Source organism: Neolamprologus multifasciatus, chromosome 1 (assembly GCF_963576455.1).
Source record: "Neolamprologus multifasciatus chromosome 1, fNeoMul1.2, whole genome shotgun sequence".
NCBI lineage: Eukaryota > Metazoa > Chordata > Actinopteri > Cichliformes > Cichlidae > Neolamprologus > Neolamprologus multifasciatus.
The window spans coordinates 1141314-1154431 of record NC_140439.1 but is presented as its reverse complement, the minus strand read 5'-3'; the positions used below and the strand labels follow the sequence as shown (position 1 = coordinate 1154431).

At 38.3% G+C, this 13118-nt stretch overlaps 1 long non-coding RNA gene across 1 annotated transcript; it reads right to left on the bottom strand.

The window, feature by feature from the left end:
- Window positions 1–3534: 3534 nt before the first annotated feature.
- On the bottom strand, window positions 3535–4667 carry LOC146525075 (uncharacterized). The gene is made up of 2 exons (XR_014876039.1): window positions 4305–4667; window positions 3535–4179 (listed from the first exon to the last, which is right to left on the bottom strand). It is a non-coding gene; the product is annotated as an uncharacterized LOC146525075 (long non-coding RNA).
- Window positions 4668–13118: the final 8451 nt, after the last annotated feature.

Sequence of the window (13118 nt, the reverse complement as noted above, 5' to 3'; positions counted from 1 at the left end):
CCCCAGCCCGTTCGTGTTGGTGGAAAAATGCACCATGTCAACCAATCAAAAAATGATATGGAAACATGACATTTGGTTGTTTAGAAAGAGGGGGAAGTTTTAGGAGTGACGGAGAGAGAGAGAGAGAGAGAGAGAGAGAGAGAGAGAGAGAGAGAGAGAGAGAGAGAGAGAGAGAGAGAGAGAGCGAGTTTGGAGATGTGAGAGATTTGTGACGTTTAGCGTGTTTGGAGTGTGTAGTTAATGTGTTGTCTTGTGTAGTTAGTGTGTAGTGTTGTGGATAGTTTTGTGTGGTGTGTCAGGCTGCTGTCAGGCCTGCAGGTATCAGGCTGTGATGTTCTCCTTTATAGTGGACAGAAAAAAATTTTTTTGGAGTGGCACAAATAATTTGTGCATCATCTTATTGAATGCAGAACAGCTGATTGTTCTGTAAATAGTTTGAAATGGTTATAAAAAAGGGTAAAAGGTAAATAGATGCAAATAACGTTGTTTGCAAAACTGGTGCATATGATTTTAAAACTGACAATTTATATTTGCATTTAAAGTTATGAAATATGATTTAATAAATGTTTGTGGTTGTTACAGTAAAAATATAACGTTTTCTACTCAGATTTTGTTTTTTGCCTGATTTTAGACCAATTGTGTTAATACAGTATGTCAAAATGAAAACATGACTGTAAATCCAAACAAGCGAGATTGTGCTGAAAAGGATGAGACCAAAGAAGGCAAATAAATAGTTTTTAAAGGTGAAATGTGGAGGGAAAATCAAAAGTAGTAAAAAAATGGCCAATTATACCCTGGACCCCAGAGGGTTAAAAAGTAACGCAATAGTTACTTTTCAAGTAATTAATTACTTTTAGATTCTTGTAACTCAGTTACTTTTTTGAAGAAGTAACTAGTAACTATAATTAATTACTTTTTCAAATTAACTTGCCCAACACTGCATATGTCATGAACTAGCTGTATGCAGGCAGATGAGGACCCAAATGCAAAACTCACGGAGACAAAAGCTAAACTCACAATCTCTGCTTTATTGCAGGCTTCACAAAGAAACAGAACTAAACTGGGAAAACTAAACCGAGGACAGAGGGAACACAGAGAAAGGCACACAGGTTCAGGGAAGAGACACTGACAACGCCACACTGAACTGAGGGAGACGTGGACATAAATACACAGAGGGTTAACGAGGGAAGTGGGAGCACACGGGGAACACAGGTGACACTGACAACCATAACGAGGCACGGCAGGAGCAAACACAACACTGACGCACACTGACGGGAGACTATCAGTCAGTATGTTACCTAACTTATTAGGTAACATACTGTGGTCAAAGGTATCAAAGGTTGACATCAACTAAAATGAACACTGCAGTATACACCACTAAAAGATCATTATCATAATTTTAAAAAGCCACGTCAGTGGAGTGCTACTTTTGAAAACCAGATTAAAGATGGTCCGAAATCTGCAATTTGCATAAGGAGAATCTAAATTATGATAATATAATTTAATACTTTTCCAATAAATGCTGAGCTGTTAATGATAGTTAGCAATAGTGCTGGGCGACATGACGATATATATCGTGTGGACGATAGAAAAATGTCTATCGTGCCATTTGTCTTCTATCGTTTCTATCGTTTCTAACCTAGTTTTATAAATTATTACATAAAATATATCATTAAATATCCTGTGGCAAATATATTAGTTTTGTCTTGTCACTATACATTCTCTAACTTTATGCAAGAGGAAATAAAGTATAAAAAAATTATATTTTTTGCAAAGAAAAGTTTTGCGACATGGTGCTGCTTTACGTGCACCCGGATTTGCGATGTGCTTTACGGTAACTCAAAATGATGGACGTGCGACAGGTTGCAGTTTCATGCCCGGACATGCAACAGGCAGAGACAGCTACACAGGCAGCCCAAGAAGAAGCACTTTTACCGAAAAGAGGGGGTACATCTGTGATTTGGTTACATTTTGGGTTCAACAGCACCAACACGGAGCAGAAGACACCCATTTGCAAGCTATGCTATAAAACTGCCCGATGGCAACACAACAAATCTCTTCTATCACCTACAGAAGGTCCACGAAAAAGAATACTCAAGAATGCAGAAAATCCAAGCTAAACCAAGTTGTGGAACAACGGAAGCAAGTTTGGAAAAGAGAAACTATAACCAGCCGAAGATACAGCAGTCTTTCGCACAAGGCACGCCGTATGAGAAAACGTCCCAGAGCCATAAGCAACTCACAGGAGCCGTCTCGCGTTACGTTTATAAAGGGATGGCCCCTGTTTATGTAATTGAGAAGGACAGCTTTCGTGACCTTGTCACCCTCTGCGCTCGCTGTTTACAGCCTGCATACTTTCCAGATGACCACATTGGGGTCATGTTAGCCCAAGGTATGAGTCTGCCATTGCTACATATTTAACGTACATAAAGTACATTATGTTCTTATATACATGCATGTAGTACTGATGTGTGTGTATATATATATATATATATATATATATATATATATATATATATATATATATACACATATATATATATTGTGCAACGATACACAAAATTCACGGTTCGGTTCGATACTTTGGTGTCACGGTTCGATTTTTTTTCGATACAAAAAAAATGTTCATGCCTTTTTAGTTTGTTATTTATTAAAATTATAAATATATATTTTAACTCAAAAGTACAGTTTTTAAATTTAATGTTGCTGAAACAACAAAGTAATAAAAAAAATTAATATCTGATTGAGGAATCACTCATCTTTGGAAAAGAGAGTTTATTACAGAGAAATGGCTCTTTCCAAAATAAAAGCTATACTATACACTTCTTCTGGGGTATATTCTCAGCAGCATATTAACCTCTTAAGCCCCAAGGGGGTTTCTGAGCTTCCTGCTCGAAAATGTAATGCCCAAATTTAATTGATTATTTCTCTGCAATTACAAACTCTGTCCTTACAATCTTGGTATCAAAATAAAGCTAACACTTGGGAAATTGAATCAGATATTACTGTGTCAAAGTTACTGAGACTGGAACACAGAAAAAGTAAGTAGCTTTTATCCTCGCCTAATTTTTTTTAAATTTTTTTAGCATATAACCCTTTGAAAAATATGCCTCAGATCACATGTGGTTCCAGAAATCCAGTAACCAACATATAAACATCATCTGTGCAAAGATTTATGTTTCTAAAGTGAAACAGTGAAAAATTACAGCGCTGTCAATACATGAATATCCAGACGTTGTACAAAAATGTCCAATTTTGGCACACAATTGGACACCATGCCAGTTAATTTTTTTAGGTATTAAAGAGCAGAAATTAATAAATTTTATTAACAGGCCTAAACATGCTTTTTTAAAATATATATTTTTGAAGAATTAACCACACATTTACATGGCAATGGCCCTTTTCTGCAGCGGGTATAGTAGTGATGGGTCGTTCGCGAACGAAATGGCTCTTAGAGCCGGTTCTTTGAAGTGAACGACGCGAGCCGGCTCCTTATTGGGAGCCATGAGGGTTTTTTTTTTTCTTTCTCTCACCCTCTCTCTCGCCCTTTTTCCGCTAAACTCCGCACGCGCCGCCTGTACTTTGCGCTGGGCAGAGGGGGGAGGGGCGTTAGTTACAATCGCAGCAGCACAGGAACAGAGCCAGAGAGAAAGAGAGCAAGGGACAACAACGTCACATTAGAAAGGTATAGTAATCATCCACTATTTTCAGTTGCAGATGATAAAGGATTCAGAAATCATGCAGGCCCATATGACAGAGAATGTGCATCTTCTTTTTGTTTTAATATTTTAATTTATATTTAATTGTGTTGTGGTTTGCAGTGTTTTGTGTTGTTTCATGTTAAATTTGTTTAAAAGGAAAAAGCTGAAAATTTAAATAGTTAAAAGTTGAAATGTGAATAGTTGGTTTTTGTATTATATGATTTATTTATTACATTTTATGTGGAGTGAATAAATAAAGTATATTTATGGTGGCCCTTAGAGACAAAGCACGTACAAACTCCAAAACACGTACAAACTCCTAAGCATGTACAAACTCCAAAACGCGTAAAAACTCCAAAACGCGTAAAAAAACCTCAGACACACTTACAAACCCCGAAGCACGTACAAACTCAAAATCACGTACAAAAGACAACAGAAGTGCACCAGGATGCTGGGCGCAGTGTTGAGCTTTTGTTACCTAGTGGCTACACAAGCCAGGAAGTATCAACAACCGGATTTGGTGTGTGGTAGTAACAGGTAAATTTTTTTTTTTAAATTATTTGAATAAATATGAGTGCTTGTCTATAAATACACAAACAATACACACATGCTTTCAATTGTGTAATTTAAGTGATCTAGGTAGCTCTGTTTTGGAAGTTCAGTTAATGCTAGAAATGTGTTTTGGAGTTTGTACGTGCTTTTGGAGTTTGTATAAACTTTAGAGTTTGTACGTGCTTTGTCTCTAGGGGCCATATATAAACATATATAAATAAAACCACTTTTTTTACATTAGTAATTCCCTTTGTGCATAATTTTATATTATTGTTAATAATAAATTAATGAAAGCAACAAAACAACCTGAAGAGCCGGTTCGGAGCCGAAAGAGCCGGCTCTTTTTAGTGAGCCGAGCCGAAAGAGCCGGGTCTCTAAAAAGAGCCGGAAATCCCATCACTAGGGTATAGAGCGTTTGATTGGCCTCTGGCCCTTTAAACTCCCAGGGGCTGTAACTTTGGTTTCTTTTGGTCAATTTGTGTGATTGACACCTCTTTTTAATGTTTGAGCCAATAGATTCACAGTGACGATGCCACGTTCACGGCACTTCAACCAATCAGACGTTGTGATGCCAAAACCCACGTGGGCCCAAATTTACTGCATGTGACATCTGTTCAGTCAAGTGTCTGTAGGTGGGTCTAAAATGGAGGTTGTTGACAGAAAACTGCTCTGATACGGGCTAGGTAGGCATGGCAACTACTGTTAATCACGTGGCTAACGCTACCAGCGAAAATAATGGAGTAAATCGGGAAGGTAAGCCAATTTCTGTCTTAGCGCATTTGCGCTGCTGTGTTTTTGTGGTCTTCTTTTGTGGCTCATTCAGTGAATTTTGGTCTGATCGTGGTGAAACTTGGTGTGTGGAGTCAGTGATAGCTCTGGAAGCTAACCAGCCCATCTTTAGCCGGTTACATGAAGTCTGAAGAATTTCTGGTTTGGTTTTGTTTGTTTAGCGGACTTCTGCGCATTTACGTAACTGCTCGTTTAATCACGGCTTGTTTTCAGTGTGTTTGGTGGTTGTAGAAATGGTTTATATGACTGATCTCCACCTTTTTGCCCCTGTATAAGGGCGTGAGGCTTAAGTGGTTAAACATATCAGGTCCCCATAAGGAGAATCATGTGCTAACGGCTGTCTAAATGACTAGTGCAAAGACAAGTGGAAGCAGACAAAAACAACAAGCACATGCTACAAACTTTACCCGAGTCATTTAGACAGCCGTTAGCACATGATTCTCCTTATGGGGACCTGATATGTTTAATATGCTGCTGAGAGTATACCCCAGAAGAAGCATATAGTATAGCTTTTATTTTAGAAAGAGCCATTTCTCTGTAATAAACTCTCTTTTCCAAAGATGAGTGATTTCTTGATCAGATAGATTTATTTTTTATTACTTTGTTGTTTCAGCAACATTAAATTTAAAAACTGTACTTTTGAGTTAAAATATATATTTATAATTTTAATAAATGACTAATTAAAAAAGCATGAACATTTTTTTGTATCGAAAAAATATTGAACTGTGACACCAAAGTATCGAACCGAACCGTGAATTTTGTGTATCGTTGCACCCCTAATATATATATATATATATATATATATGGCTGTAGTAATTCCGAGTGACCCCTAACTAAGAATTAATGTCTTTGTTAAACTTTTCAGAGAATAACTGGAAACATTGTGGTAATATTGCAGTATATCATGATATATATCATTATCGTGATATGAAATAATTCATATCGTGATAAATATTTTTTCCATATCGCCCAGCACTAGTTAGCAATGAACCTTTTAAAAGTCCCAAACTTCACAGAAGGAGGTGAAGATGATAAGTTTCATCTTACCCATTATGGAAACTAAGCCTTTTATTGTAAATGGAAAGCATGAAGCACATGACTCAGGGCACTGAGGGCCAACGGGAGGACACAGTCATCAGAGAGTAACAAAGCAGGCTGAGGTGGTTAGTCTCAAGGTAGCCCGGGATTATTCTTCTTAAGGTGTATGAGACTGTTGAAAGAAGATCTTCTTTCATTGCTTTAATGTCAGAGTGAAGACGTTCTTTATGAACTTACAAAGCTGAGGTCTTCCACGTCACTCTGGTTTTCAACAACACTAAAGGCCATAAATTAGATTATTTAGTCAGGGTGAGTGAGAGATGACAGAACAATGAGTGCCATAATAGCAAGAAAGATGAAAAACTACAAAGAGAAGAAAACTCATAAATGACAGTGTTACCAGTAAAGTGGCTGCTCCTAATACAAACTTGAGAGTTAAAAAAAGTTTCTCTGAAGCTGACAAAGCAACACAAGGAAGCCTTGGAACAGCCATTGTGGCACCAAAGAAAAAAACCAGTACAGCAGCCATGTACAGTGAAAGTTGCCATTTAAAAGAAAATACAACTTGTGTGTTAAAGTAATACCAGATGAAGGTGGAAAAACATCCACAGCGTTGGGTTTTTGAAGCAAGGTTTGTGCTGTGACAGGCTGAGGAAAAAAACTACTCTGCCCTGGTACCATGGGCATTTTTAATCTGTAAACAGTTTCACACCATTTTCAGGATAAAAGTTTATCTGAACAATAGCATAAATTGAGCAGGTATTTTCTGTATCCCTCGACATGCCACACACTTGTTTATGAACACGGTCTTTGAAGCATTTTGTTGCACTTTTGATTCTTAGTTAAGATCAAGGAAAACCTAAATCCAAAGACTGTCATAAAGTTGTTGCAAACCAAGCCCTTTGAGTGTGTGTGTCTCTCTGTGTGTTTGTGTGCATTACATCCTGGAGAAGCGAGCTATTGTTTGATATAGAGACGTTTAAACAGCCTAGAAGCAGATTTGTTTCAAGACAGCCCTGATTGTCTCTAACATGACAGTTAGCCGCGATGCTTTCTCAGGTCTCCGTTCTACTTTTTACTTCGCCGGTGTACTAAGTGTGAGCCTACAATAGAGCCAGATATGTGATAGGAATGCTACGGTGACAATATATGCCATATATCAGCATAATCCGGAGCCTGCGGGCAGATCTCCTCGCTCCTCTGAGTCCAATTATAAAGTGTGTGTTGTGTGAGCAGACAGGCTGTGTTGCACATGGAGCCCCAGATCCAGCCGGCACCAACCTCCTCCTCTCTAACACCCACACACAGCTTCATATACGCAGCCACAGAAACTCATGGGCAGACACATACACAGCATGGACGATTGGTTGAGGTTTAATGAGGCACACTTGTAGCGCTGCATTGTTGTTCTCGGTGTTACATATTCCTGCATGTGTGTAATTAGAAAGACTGAATTTATTTAATGATGTGAGCGGCGGCAGAATAATTCCTCACTCTCACTGCAGCAGTTTGATTTTCTTCCATTTACACAACTGTACCAAACTCCGTGCAAAAATGCTCCGACTTATGTAACAAAAGCGCGCTTAATGACTTGCATTTAGATGTTTTGGGGTTTTTTTGGTCTGAACTTTATGATGAGATGACATCGTTTAGGGTGATTTATGCTACATTTTGATTAAAAGAATCTATAAAGAATCTAGAATATATAAAAACTCTGCTAACAAGCTCAAAGTGCAGTGCAGCACATTTTACAGACACAAAAATTAGACTAATTGTCAGCGATGGTGTTTGCACACTTCTGTTTACCGCTTCCCACTGTCCCTGAATCTGGGACCTGATTTATATGTTGTGCTCTCTGCACTGGCTGAGTGGAAGAAAACAAATTTGTACAGCAAGATTAATGGGAGTCTTTGCGCTCTGCAGAAAGTCATCTGTATGAGAGCAGGTTCAGGTTCAGTCAGAAAACACTTTGGCTTTGTGAGTGAAATTGTTTATGAGCAAGCTCCACACTGGAGTGAGTGCTGTGTGGAACAACCCTGAGCAACTTGTTGAACTGTGAAGAAAATATACGTTCGTTTGATATTTAGTGTCAATACTCATAAATAAATGAGAGAATCAGAGGTGTTTGATTGTGTAACCATGGAATTTGGGTCAGGAAACATCACAGCAAGCTACTGAAAGGCGTAACGGTGCAGAGCTGTGTTCACCATCTGTAGGCAGATCACTCCATCTTTGGCGTTCGAATATCATCAAAGCCTGAGAATTTAATGCAGGTTTACTAACAATGAGTTAGAGCTGGGCGATATATCGAGTTTTTAAAAAATATCGATATATTTTTATACGAGATATAAGATGTGACAATATCCTTTATATCGATATAGTCTATGTTACGTTATAACTATACTTGTGGAGCCGCAAGTTTGCCTCTCTTTCGTCCACTTTTGTCTTTACGCAACGTTACTCGGCCTCGCCCCTCCTTCACTGAACACAACTCCCCCCTCCTCCCCCATTGCTTCACCTGCAGGAAGCGACAAGATGGACACGGCAAATCTCAGTTAACAAGTTACTGCGCATCGCCCCGTGCGTGGGGCTGGACTCAGCCAACGTGTTAGCTAGCTAACCACGCTAACAAGCTAACCACGCTAACGCCATGCAGCCCAGAGGCGCTGCACAGCCTAAAATCCTTTCATTTTCTCAAAAGTTGACAGCGCGCCTTATGTATGAATTCTGGTTGTGCTTGATTACCGCGAACAGATTTTATGTGGTACACAGCGCTCAGCAATCTGTCAAAAATGTTTTAGTACGACTTTGGTAAGCTACGGAGCTGCACCGCTTGATGGATTGTCAGAGCATTACGGCTACCGAGGAGCCTCGCGGAGTGATACGTACTGTGCTTCAACGTAATATTACCCTACTGTGTATAAGGACCATAAATGGCACCTGTTAAGAGACGTGGTTACGAAGAGGATTTCAAACTCAATGCTGTCAGTCACACAGTAGAAGTTGGGAACAGAGCAGCTGTGAAATCTGTCTTTGTTACTATGCTCTGCATCTTTTAGTTTACATTTTGACTGCACAATTGTGAGCTTTTTGTTATGCACAAAAACAACATTGTTTTCTTTTATTTATGGAGCATTATTATTTAATAAATGCTCATAATTTATTTTTGAGTAAATTTTATGTACATCTATGCTCTATGTTAATAAAAGTGCCTGTGTGACATCTGGGACACAGCTTTGACTAAGAACTCTCTTTTTGTTCTTACTTTATGGCTTAAAAAAAAAAAAAAAATCGAGATATATATCTTATATCGCCGTCCAGGTAAAAAATATCGAGATATGAATTTTGGGTCATATCGCCCAGCCCTACAATGAGTATATTTCATTGAGCAGAAGATTCCTGCACTGAGCAGAAATCTGGCAATCCCCCCAAACATTTAACAAGCTTGAGATTCATTTACTACTAGTTACCATTTACTATTCAGCTTTCATTTGGATCGTAAATGCTAACTCGGTTTAATACATTGGCACTTTTATGGACTTTTAGTCCAAAATCATTACAAGTTTTCCCATAGTCATGAGTATGGAATAGAAAGTGCGTGTCACTGAAGCACGACTCTTTACTGTTTCTAAAAATGCACATTAGCCCCGATGTCTGTGAGATCTGAGGCACATGAAGGGTCCTGCTATTATTAATCTGTCATTCTTTGAGAAGCAGCTGATCTGTGAATTTACAAGTTTGAATTTACCAACATTGGTAAGAACTTTTTTCTAAATGTCGTGACAAAACTGCAGCATCATTCATGATGACTGTGTTTAATAGTTGTGACACTGCATCAGATTCTTGGATTGAGTGTCAGCTAAAACACAGTGACACTGAGGATTTGTACTTTTACGTTATATAGGTCAGTTTTCAGTTTTAAACTACATCTTGTCTTCTTTGGGGACTGGAAACATGTTGCTTACATGATCAAGCATTCGAGCACCAAAATGCATGTAAATAAGCAAAAGCTGCCATGCTCACATACTCAGCATGCAAGACTAATCATTTTTAGCCTTAAGCGAAATGCACTGCTGAGTGAGTATTTAAAGCCAAAGCTGAAATTATATATTACTCAGAAAACAGCCCATTTGGTTTTCTTTGAAGTCATTCATCCAGTAAAAAAAACATCATTTGTTTATGCAAAGATCTTTTTGAATCCAAATGCAGATCTTTTCCTACATCTAACCGAGTAATTCGGGTAATTTAGAAGAACCAGTTTGCAGGTTGCACCTTTACAGATTATACAGGGTGGGCCATTTATATGGATACACCGTAATAACATGGGAATGGTTGGTGATATTAAAGTCCTGTTTGTGGCACATTAGTATATGTGAGGGGGCAAACACCTCAAGATGGGTGGTGACCATGGTGGCCATTTAGAAGTCGGCCATCTTGCATACAACTTTTGTTTTTTCAATAGGAAAATCAAACTTATTACATACAGACTAAATCAAACTTATTGGTAATGTCACAAGAAAAAACAATGGTGTGCTTGGTTTCAACGTAACTTTACGTTATTTACAAGTTTCTCTTTGTTCACAGCCATTGACATGTCGAAGAGGTTAACACGTGAGGAGCGGATCGAAATTGTGTTGATATCTGGTGAACGCAGTAACCGGGTCATTGCAGCAGATTTCAATGCAAGACACCCTACGAGACCACCCATCTCCCATGCTACAGTTAGCAAACTGCTTGCTAAGTTTCATCAAACTGGTTCAGTGTTGGATTTGTCAAAATATGGATGCAAGAAAACTGTCACTAATGAAGAAACATCAGTGGCTGTCCTAGCTTCATTCAGCAAGAGCCCACAGCGTAGCAAGAGCCCACAGCGTAGCAAGAGCCCACAGCGTAGCAAGAGCCCACAGCGTAGCACTCGCCACATGTCACTGGAGGGTGGGATTAGTTGAAGGCAATTGTCAATGGTGTGAAGATACGAGATGTGCAGCACCTGAAACTACAGATGCTGGATGCCTGTGCTGGCATTGCTCCTGTGGTGTTGCTATCAGTGTGTGAAGAGTGGGAGAAGAGGGTTGCATTTACAATCCAACACAATGGGCAGCACATTGAACACATTTTATAAGTGGTCAGAAACTTGTAAATAATAATGAAAGTTACGTTGAAACCAAGCACACCATTGTTTTTCTTGTGACATTACCAAGAAGTTTGATGTGTCACATGGCCCTCTTCCTATTGACAAAAAAAAAGTTGTATCCAAGATGGCCAACTTCTAAATGGCCACCATGGTCACCACCCATCTTAAGGAGTTTGCCCCCTCCCATATACTAATGTGCCACAAACAGGACTTTAATATCACCAACCATTTCCATGTTATTACGGTGTATCCATATAAATGGACCACCCTGTATATTTAGCTTAATTAACTAAGCTTGCTAGCATTAGTTAATAACTTTACCCTATCGAATCCCAAAAAGTTGATTCTGTTCGTTTTTCAGTGGGAGAAACATTTCAACACTCATCCAAGTGACACAGAGTCCTGGTGACAGAGAATCAAAATGATGACGACTGATGTTATTTTCACTTTGTGCCATTCTGCTGTGATTGTGAACTGGCTTAGCAGTGTCTAGACCTGTTTAGTCTTTAAAGACAGTGATCAGAGGCTCAATGCCTGTAATAACAGCCAGTGGGGGGAGGACATTACTCAGTGCCAAAGACCTTCCTCTCTGAACACATCTGCTTCACATCCTCACATCTCACAAGTGATTTCCCTTTGCATGTTTTGCGCTTCATTGCTCGTCTCTAGTTGTGCAAACCTGTTTCTGAAACTGTTGGGATGCTTCTTTCAAATTCCATGCTGTTTTTAAAAAAAATGCATTTATTTTTTTTAAAGTTAGGTGCCAACTATCTCATCTGTCTCCTAAGAGCCATGTTTCTGTATACACTCTCTATATTTAACACGGCTAGCACTTTAGCTATAGGAACAAGCTGTTTCTCTCGAGGTTTTATTTAATAATTTGATATGTATGTACCATGAAAACAAATTCCTATCAGTTGTGTCATCATTAGGGAGATACGATCCAAAGTCATTGAAATACTGAGTAAATACAGGAATAAGGAATAAATTAAGATATAAGTGAAATTTCCCCACTCTTTACTTTTCACCTACAGTAAAAAAAATGTGTAATTCAAATGATGATAAATGTTAAAGAACGTGTACCATATTTTTTGGACCATAAGACACACTGTAGATGAACGGGTCTGTTTTCATACACAAGGCGAACCGGATTATAAGGTACATTAATTGAAAAAAAAAAAAGTCAGATAAGTCAAACTTTACTCAACTCATTCTTCTTGCTTCCTCCACTTCTATACCATTGACTCATTAATGTTTAATTGTCTCGCAGCTATGGGGTGCCGTTTGTAAAGTGAAACGTGCTGAAATTAACAGCAACATTTTTCTACATTTAGCTCAAAACCTTACAAAAACATTTTTTTTTTCGAGTCATGTTTTACAACATTTAGTAAAATATTTGTAACTTTTCATATTTAAAACAATTTTAAATGTTAAATCTAAATATTTAACGCAGTTGCTCTATTCCCATGTTGTTGCAGTATATTAATGACTAACCTCGTATTGTGGATGGATTATCTCAGTTGTTCTCCTGACTAGCCAAACTTCAGTAACGTTACAAACGTCACTGCTGTTTAGTTTTATGTTTTCATTTATGTTGGAAATTAATAGCAGAGCTGTTCGTTTGAATTTGTTTCTAAAATCTCTCAGTCAGGACATGATATATTGTATTTGGATGCAAGCTGGCGAGCTAACTTCATGCTAACTTCTAACTCTGTTAAATGTAATGAATTCTGTTTTCATGGATGCCTGGATGTTAAACTTAATTGTTACACATGGTAAAGCAGCAACGCTGATCATTTTATTAAAGATGAATGAATTTAAACAGTTTTTAACTCTCAGCGATGCTGCAGTGTTTGTTTGACTTTGGGACCTAAAATGGACGGAGTTTTGAACCCAGATTACTC